Source organism: Microtus ochrogaster, chromosome 18 (genome assembly GCF_000317375.1).
Source record: "Microtus ochrogaster isolate Prairie Vole_2 chromosome 18, MicOch1.0, whole genome shotgun sequence".
In the NCBI taxonomy this organism is placed as follows: Eukaryota; Metazoa; Chordata; class Mammalia; order Rodentia; family Cricetidae; genus Microtus; species Microtus ochrogaster.
In genome coordinates, this window is record NC_022020.1 from 12,307,691 (window position 1) to 12,315,151 (window position 7,461).

Here is a 7,461-nt window from a genome sequence, read left to right on the forward strand (position 1 = left end):
AGGTGTGTGCACAGCACAGCTGGTGTGTGCAGGTGTGTGCACAGCACAGCTGGTGTGTGAAGGTGTGCAAAGCTTGGGAGGCCATCTGTGCATCAGTCCTCTCCTTCCCCCTCCTTCAGAACAGGGTCTCGTTGTTGGTGTTTGCTGGCTGTGTTCAGCTAGCTGCCTGGCATCTCTGCCTCACGTCTTACCATAGGGATGCTGGGATTACCAACAGTGCCACTCTGTCTGGCTTTTAAAGGGTGATTTATGATTAGAACCAGGTCCTCACTTGGTCAACAATTTCTTTACCCACCAGCCACTGTCCCAGTCCTCAGTCCTCTTCAGAACTATCATAGATGACCATCACCCACCATCTCTGAGGTGTGTATTTCCCCATTGGGTTGCAATATCTATGTTTTCTCTCTTTTCCTATCCTGTAGGTGAATGCCTTGCTTGAAATCTATTTTCATTACAAGAGACGGTGTGAGTCAAGATGTGAAAAAATAAAAAATCAGAAGTGAAAAGGTAAATGGAAATCACTTAGACCTAAAAGGGAAGGCAGGCAAAGGAAGACCCTGAGACCTTGGGCAAGAGGGAGCTTCAAAAATCGGCTAGCTTTCCAGAAACATAAACCTGGAATGGGGCTCAGCACTCCCCAAAGAGCAGCTGCTACACTTTTCTTAAAAATTTCCAGAGAAGTAAACTCCCCTGAGAATTGGTTCCAGCTGATTCGCTGTTGTATTTAGGTTTCTTTATCATAGCTGCTCTTGGTAATTACACAGCAGCTTCTATGGGAAGAGCCTTTAAATAGAGCTGGTAATGTCTCTCTAAGGTAGGTGAACACAGTGCCATTATCCCCATTTAACAGACCGAAGAATAGAGGAAGGGGTGTGGGCACCTTTTCCATGTCCCATCTCACACCGGCGTGTCCCCAGGGTTTTCTCCCAAAGCTCTCCTGTGACTCCGGGGTGACAGTGGTGTCTTGGCTTCCCTCCCTCTGCTTTAGAGTCACCCTTACCGGAGAAGCCTTAGTACTGTGCATGATCTAGACTTCTTAGGATGTAAGGAAGTGTGGGAGCCGTGACAATGCGGGCTGAGAACATTGTCTGCTACACTCAAAAGCAGAGGATACAGCACCCAGAAGGTGTTGCAGAGATGCCGTTGTGTGCATGAAGCTACACTGTGCCGGATACAAGAATTAAGTCAGAAGCACATTAGGTTGATTATATCTTTGGCTTTTCACCTGTTTTAGTATTGACTGACTGGAAGGCAATGGAGGAGGATATCTAAAGGGCATGTGACAGGAAGGAAATCAGGGTGAAGAAAGAACAGTTTGTGTGTGAAATGTAGGTTCAGAGGCCCAAGTGCCAAACACTCTATCCTTTGCTAGGAGCTGTCGGAGAGTTTTGGAATCTCCTGGAGGTGTGGCTTAGTGGGAGGTTTTAGGTCATTATGGTTGTGTTTTGGCTGGGAATATAAGACACTGGCTTCTTCCTGTTTTATTAGGCGAGCAATTGCTTTGGACATGTGCTTCTGGTTACAATGGGCAGCCTCCCAGAGGAAAACTCTGGATGGCTGAAACCTACTGAGTTTTCTTGTTTTTAAGTTGCCTATCTTAGCAGAAACCTAGCAGGCACACTGACTCATTCCTGATTCCACTTCAGTCCCTTATTAAGCATTTCCATAAAGTGTCCCTAATTTTATTGCTACTAGTGTAGGAGCAAACAGTTGCTGTTGTCATGACCACACCTTACAAGTTTTTGCTTGCTTGCTTGTTTTTAAACATTTGCCCTTCTCTCCAGTGTTCTTTATCTTTGAGTTTTGCTGAGATTTTGTTGCTGTTGTTGTTGGTGGTGGTGGTTTTGTTTTTTGACATTCAAAATATAGCCCAGGCTAGCCTCAAAGTTGTTATTTAGACAAGAATAGCCTTGCATGCCTGATCCTCCTTCCTCTGCATCTGGGGACTGGATGACAGGCATGCACCACTGTCCCTATAATTTCTTTTCTTTACTTTGGTTCAGTTTTGTCTCACAGAATGAGAGTTACTCAGGACAGTGCGGGACCAAACAAATTTCAGTTATCAGCATCACACAGGATGCGCATACTATATACACGATATATTTAAGTCATATATATCCTATAGTATATAGTTCATCTAAACAATACTTTAAAACCATCCTCCTAGCCTACCACAATCCTTCCCAGTGAAGGTTAAAACTTGAAGAAAACATCTAAGGTAGGGGCATCTCATTCTTGCTGTAGGACCCAATGTCATTTTGTCATTGTTGGTGTTTGTTTCTATATGAAAATATTTTCCTGGGTGATCCTGCCATATAACCAGCAGTAAGAAGTATTGTTTTGAGCAGTTGTGATTATAAGATCACATGCTTTGATGCCAAAGAACATCAGTACACAGCTACTGTTAAAAGTTTTCTCAAATACCACCCAGAATTATCTCACTCCTCACCAGCAGCAGGGTTAGAACTAGAAGCCAGGACATTAAAACCAGAGTTCTGAAACCTAGTCAATGTTCCAACTCTGCACTTTTAACAGGTAAAATCACGAGAGCCCCACTACCTTTAGGGTTTTGTTGTTTGTTTTTTTGAGACAGGGTCTTATGTAGCCCAGACTGGACTCATAGTTGCTGTAGAGCTGCAGATGCATTTGACCTGATCCTCCTCCCACCACAACCCTACTGCTGGGTTTATGGGCTTGCACTATCATGCCTGGTTTTATGTAGCAGTGGGGACTGAACCCAGTGTTGTGTGCCTGCATGGCACGTACCGTAGGTCTTTTTTTTTTTTTGATAGGATCTCCCAATATAGCTTAAATTGGTCTCTGATCTTGCCTCAGCCCCAAGAGCTGGGATTATAGGTGTACCTGACATAGATCAGCTCCTTACTTGTTATAGCTGTGCACATTGCTTATGTGGCTGACCCCCCTTCTGTGTTCTTTGACTCTTCCCGTTGGCCCCCTTTAGCTCACAGGCATTGCCACCACTGTCCCTGACACATACCCATCCCAGAAGGACTGTGTCCTTCAACATGCTGCATGCTGGCTAATGACAGCGGAGGCAGATGGGACGGGATGGACTTAAGGTGAAGTGGAGTCCCTCGCCTGACTTAATCCTAGTCCTCAAGGTCAGGGCAGTTCCACCTGGAGAGAGCCTCAGATCCCAAACTGCTTTCTTACGCATTTGCACCCCCCCCAAAAAAAAAAAACTCCTTATTTTATTTTTGTATTTTGTCTTTTACTGATTAGTTTAGTTTTAATTGTGGTGTGTGTGTGTGTGTGTGTGTGTGTGTGTGTGTGTGTATGTGTGTGTGTGTGTGTATGTGTGTGTGTGCTCCTGACTGTGGAGGCTGGAAGACAACCTTAGGTGTCACCCGAAGGAGCATGGTTCACTTCCTGTGAGACAGGGTTTCTCATTGGCTTGAAGCTCACCAACTAAGCTAATTGCTAGTCAGCAAGCCTCAGGGATCCTCCTGTCTCTCCCTCCCCAGTGCTGTGATTACAAGCACGCAACCAAGTAGAGCGTTCTTAAGTGGGTTCTGGATCTGGGGCTCAAGCTCAGGTCCCCAGTTTGTAAGGCAAGCTTGTACCTACTGAACCACCCTCTCAGCCTTTTGTGAACCAGAAGCGGCTCCTTCGCTTGGTTAACTGTGTCCTCTGAATTCCAGTACCCCATGCAACCCTCAGTTGCAACAGAAAAAAAAATATCCCACTAATCCTCCCCACATCCCTGGTAGGAAGCTGCATTGCAAGCATGTGCTCTCAGCTCAACCCTACTTACAAGGCAAGATCTCCCTACTCATTGGCAAACAACTTACTACTAACATTCAGTTCTTATGCAAGAAGAGAAAGGTCTTATCTGAGAGAAGAGATTCTACACAGACTCTTGAAGGAGACCTCAAGGTCTTTGGAGTTTACAGACAAAAGGAGATGAACTTGGCTCTCACCCCAGCGAGGTACTCCTAATGCCTGGATTTAAAGCTCAAAAGAAAGTTCAGTGATTAGACTATGTGTTCTCCTAAGAACAAATCTTGCTACTGAGACTTCTCTCGTACTCTTTTGCTCCTGTCTGTTTGTCTTTCAAAAGAAACACGAGGGACTTTCTGAACTTAAGAAGGTTTGGTAGCCGGTGTATACAAAAAGGTGCAGAAAGATGCAAGATTATGGAATAAGGAGAAGTCAAGGTCAGGATTGAGTATATCCCACTAACATGATGTCTCTGGGAGTCTGAGTCAAAATCAATGTTATAACAAAATATGGTCGGACCTCACTGTGTGATCTGAAGCCCAATTTCCTCCATGACTATAACTCCAGAGAGACCTTCCTCATGGGAAACCCTGAAGCTGGCTCAGAGGCACTGGAGCCAGCAGCCTCCTGCCACGCAGCTCTTTCCAGTTGGAGAATCACTGGTGGAGTAGCCGTTCAGGGAGAGAGCAAGGAAAGTTAGTTAGTAACTGGCTATGTTGACTCCAGGCTTTCCCTGGAATTCTCAAGGCAGAGATGTCTGTGAGTTGGACTGGCATTGTCTAAAGAGGCCCAGGGTGTGTTTGCAGGGCGGGGAGGTGATTCTGTGAAACCATCCTAGGGCTAAAGCAAAGGAAGGTGATGTTCTTATTTGAGGAAGATCTGTCACCAGGGAGGGAGCGGAGCAGGTGGGTGTGCTGCAGACACAATGAGGTGTGGCTCCTGGGATCCAGCTCAGGGACACCCTGCTGCTCTGAGTGAAATAGCAATCTCTTATCTTCTCCCTTTCCTTTCTTTCCCTATAGGGAGCCAGTTCTTTGACTAACCCCAGAAGGGTGGTGGTGCCAAAGAGAACCCTAGCTGAAAGACTGCTATCTAGGAGACCTCCCATGAGCCCCTCTGGAAGGACATTCCCAAGGGCCTCTGAGTCCCAACCATCAGATCCCTGACTCATGGAAACAAATTATACTGACAAAGTTTACTACAGATGCTAAAACTGAATTGTGGACACTCTGCTGTGAGGCTTGAATTATCCCCAAATGCTTGAGGGCAGCAGGTACTGAAATTTCATCACTAGGCAGTAAATTCCCTGAGGACTAATAATTTCAAAACTTTCTCTAGGACTAATTCCCTTTTTTTCTCATGTTAATAAGTCAGAATTTTAAGATACAAATTCCATACAGATTTGTCCCCCACACATCTATTGTTCCTTTTTTCTACAGAGAGATGGAAAAGAGCCACAAATTATTTCAGCCCTGTGGTTTTTTTCAGTGTGATTCAGTCTACTGGCAGCAAAAATCACCACAGATTTGTTTTTTTTTTTAAATTTTATTTATTTATTATGTATACAGTCTTCTGTCTGCAGGCCAGAAGAGGGAACCTGATCGAATTACAGATGGTTGTGAGACACCATATGGGTGCTGGGAATTGAACTCAGGACCTCTGGAAGAGCAGCCCGTGCTTTTAACCTCTGAGCCATCTATCTCTCCAGCCCCCTCACCAGAGGTTTTTATTAAAGGTCCCCATTCCAGGTAACAATTTGTTTAGAGTCTGGGGTGGGATTGGAGAAGATGTATTTTATTATGGGAAGTTTTGGGTTGCTGCTTAAGGGAACGACTGGTTTTTACTGGTTTTCTGGGGTGGATAAAGGGATCTGCATTTCCCCCGTTCTAATATTACATTATGGGAGGTGGTAGGAGACTTCGGGGGAATTGCTGCTGAGCCAGCTTGTTTTCTCTCCTGTGTCTTAGTTTTGGCGTTTGTGATGAACTGAATTGTGTCTCCTTTGAATTCAGACATCCTAATCCTAAACCCAAATGTGACTTACTTGTCAGTCTTTAAGGAAGCAAACTTGTTTAATGCCTTCCTAAGGGGAAACCCTGATCTAACAGAACTACTTTTTTTCATAAGAAAAATGAGAAGAGACTTTATGAAACACAGAGGAATCACATAAGGAACAGAGGAGATTTCCAATTAGGAAGGGAGGCTCACCCCAAACCAGCCCTGGTGGTACTTGGCTCTGAGCGTGCAGCTTCCAGTTGCCCAATCCGTGATGCTAAGTTATGGCAGACCAAACTGGCTAATACAACCCTCCCTGGAAGAACTTTCCATCCGAACAAAGGACTGACAAGGGCCAGTGAATGCGTCTCATCCTCCGTTTTGGGAACAGACTTGTGAGAAGGTCCCTCCAGATGAAACACATATGGCTGGTTTCACATATGACTATTATTCCACATGACACCCCTGTGTCCTGACACCCCCACTGTGCAGGGAGCACCTAGAACATGCAAAGGTCCTGAAGCTGTGTGTGCCGTGAGTTTCCATGGTGATGTTGTGAGGAAGGAGAGGAAAGCTAGGGAAACAGATGGAAGCTTTTGTGGTAGAATCTTAGTACCTTTTAAAGGTACACATGAATTTCTTTGCGATTTCAGAAATTTTAAATGATTCTTAAACCCTAACTGTGGCTGAAATTTCGTTGAAAAAGCTCAAAATATTCTCTAGAAAAAATCTTTAGATTTTTTTATAGGACACTATTTTTTTCTGGCCCTTGGACTATAGTTTGGTTGCACTGATGGAAGGTGCCAGGGCTCTTTTCTTTTTTATATTTATTTTTATTATTATTATTCTCTCATACACATCCTAATTGCAGTTTCCCTTCTCTCATTCCTCCCAGGCCCACTCCCTTCCCCAAATCCACTTCTCCATTTCTCTTTAGAAAAGAGCAGGCCTACCAAGGATATCAACTGAACACAACATAACAAGTTACAGTAAGACTAGGCACAAACTCTCAACAAGACTAGGCTAGGCATCTCAGTAGGAGGAAAAGGTTCCCAAGAGAGACAAGAGTCAGAGACACCTCCACTCCCACTGTTAGGAGTCCCACAAAAGCACCAAGCTAAACAACCATAACATATTTGCAGAGTACTTAGTACAGAGTCACGCAGGTTCTGAGATTGCCACTTCAATCTCTATGAGACCCTATGATCCACAGCTCTTTGCTGCACAGGGAATTGTGCCTTCCTAGGAATCCAGTTTCATTAATCTTCCTCCTACTACCTCTGCCTGCCACTCCCTAGTTCTAGAGAAATCTCAGCCCTGAATTTCTTCCAATGCATTAAAAATGGTGTTTAAATATATTAGTTTTGTAGCATTTGCTTTCTCCCGTCTTATGTTTTCACTCCTTGAAGGCCTGAGTGCTGGGTTAGGGCTTTTCATGATTCTAGGCATTCTATCTGGAATTGGGCAACGTCTCTACAACCTCTGTCCAGGCTGGACCAATGTTCCCTACAGACTGAATAAACAATGAACCCCACCCCTCAAACCAACTACAAAACCATTAAAATAGCAAAACCTGACTTATTTACAGATTAGTTGCTTCCTTAGCATATGTAGGTAATATAAAAAACTGTCATCATTTACTTTTAATGAATACTTTTTCCCTTGAATGTCCAGATAAAGAATATTTAAATTATAATTTCCCAACATATCATATTTAAATTGTAA

General features: G+C 44.1%; 1 protein-coding gene across 1 annotated transcript in view; it reads right to left on the reverse strand.

Annotated features, from left to right (window-relative positions):
* The window catches only part of Klhl14 (kelch like family member 14), a 103,514-nt gene that overhangs the window by 80,439 nt on the left and 15,614 nt on the right, over nucleotides 1–7,461 (reverse strand). The window lies entirely within an intron of this gene.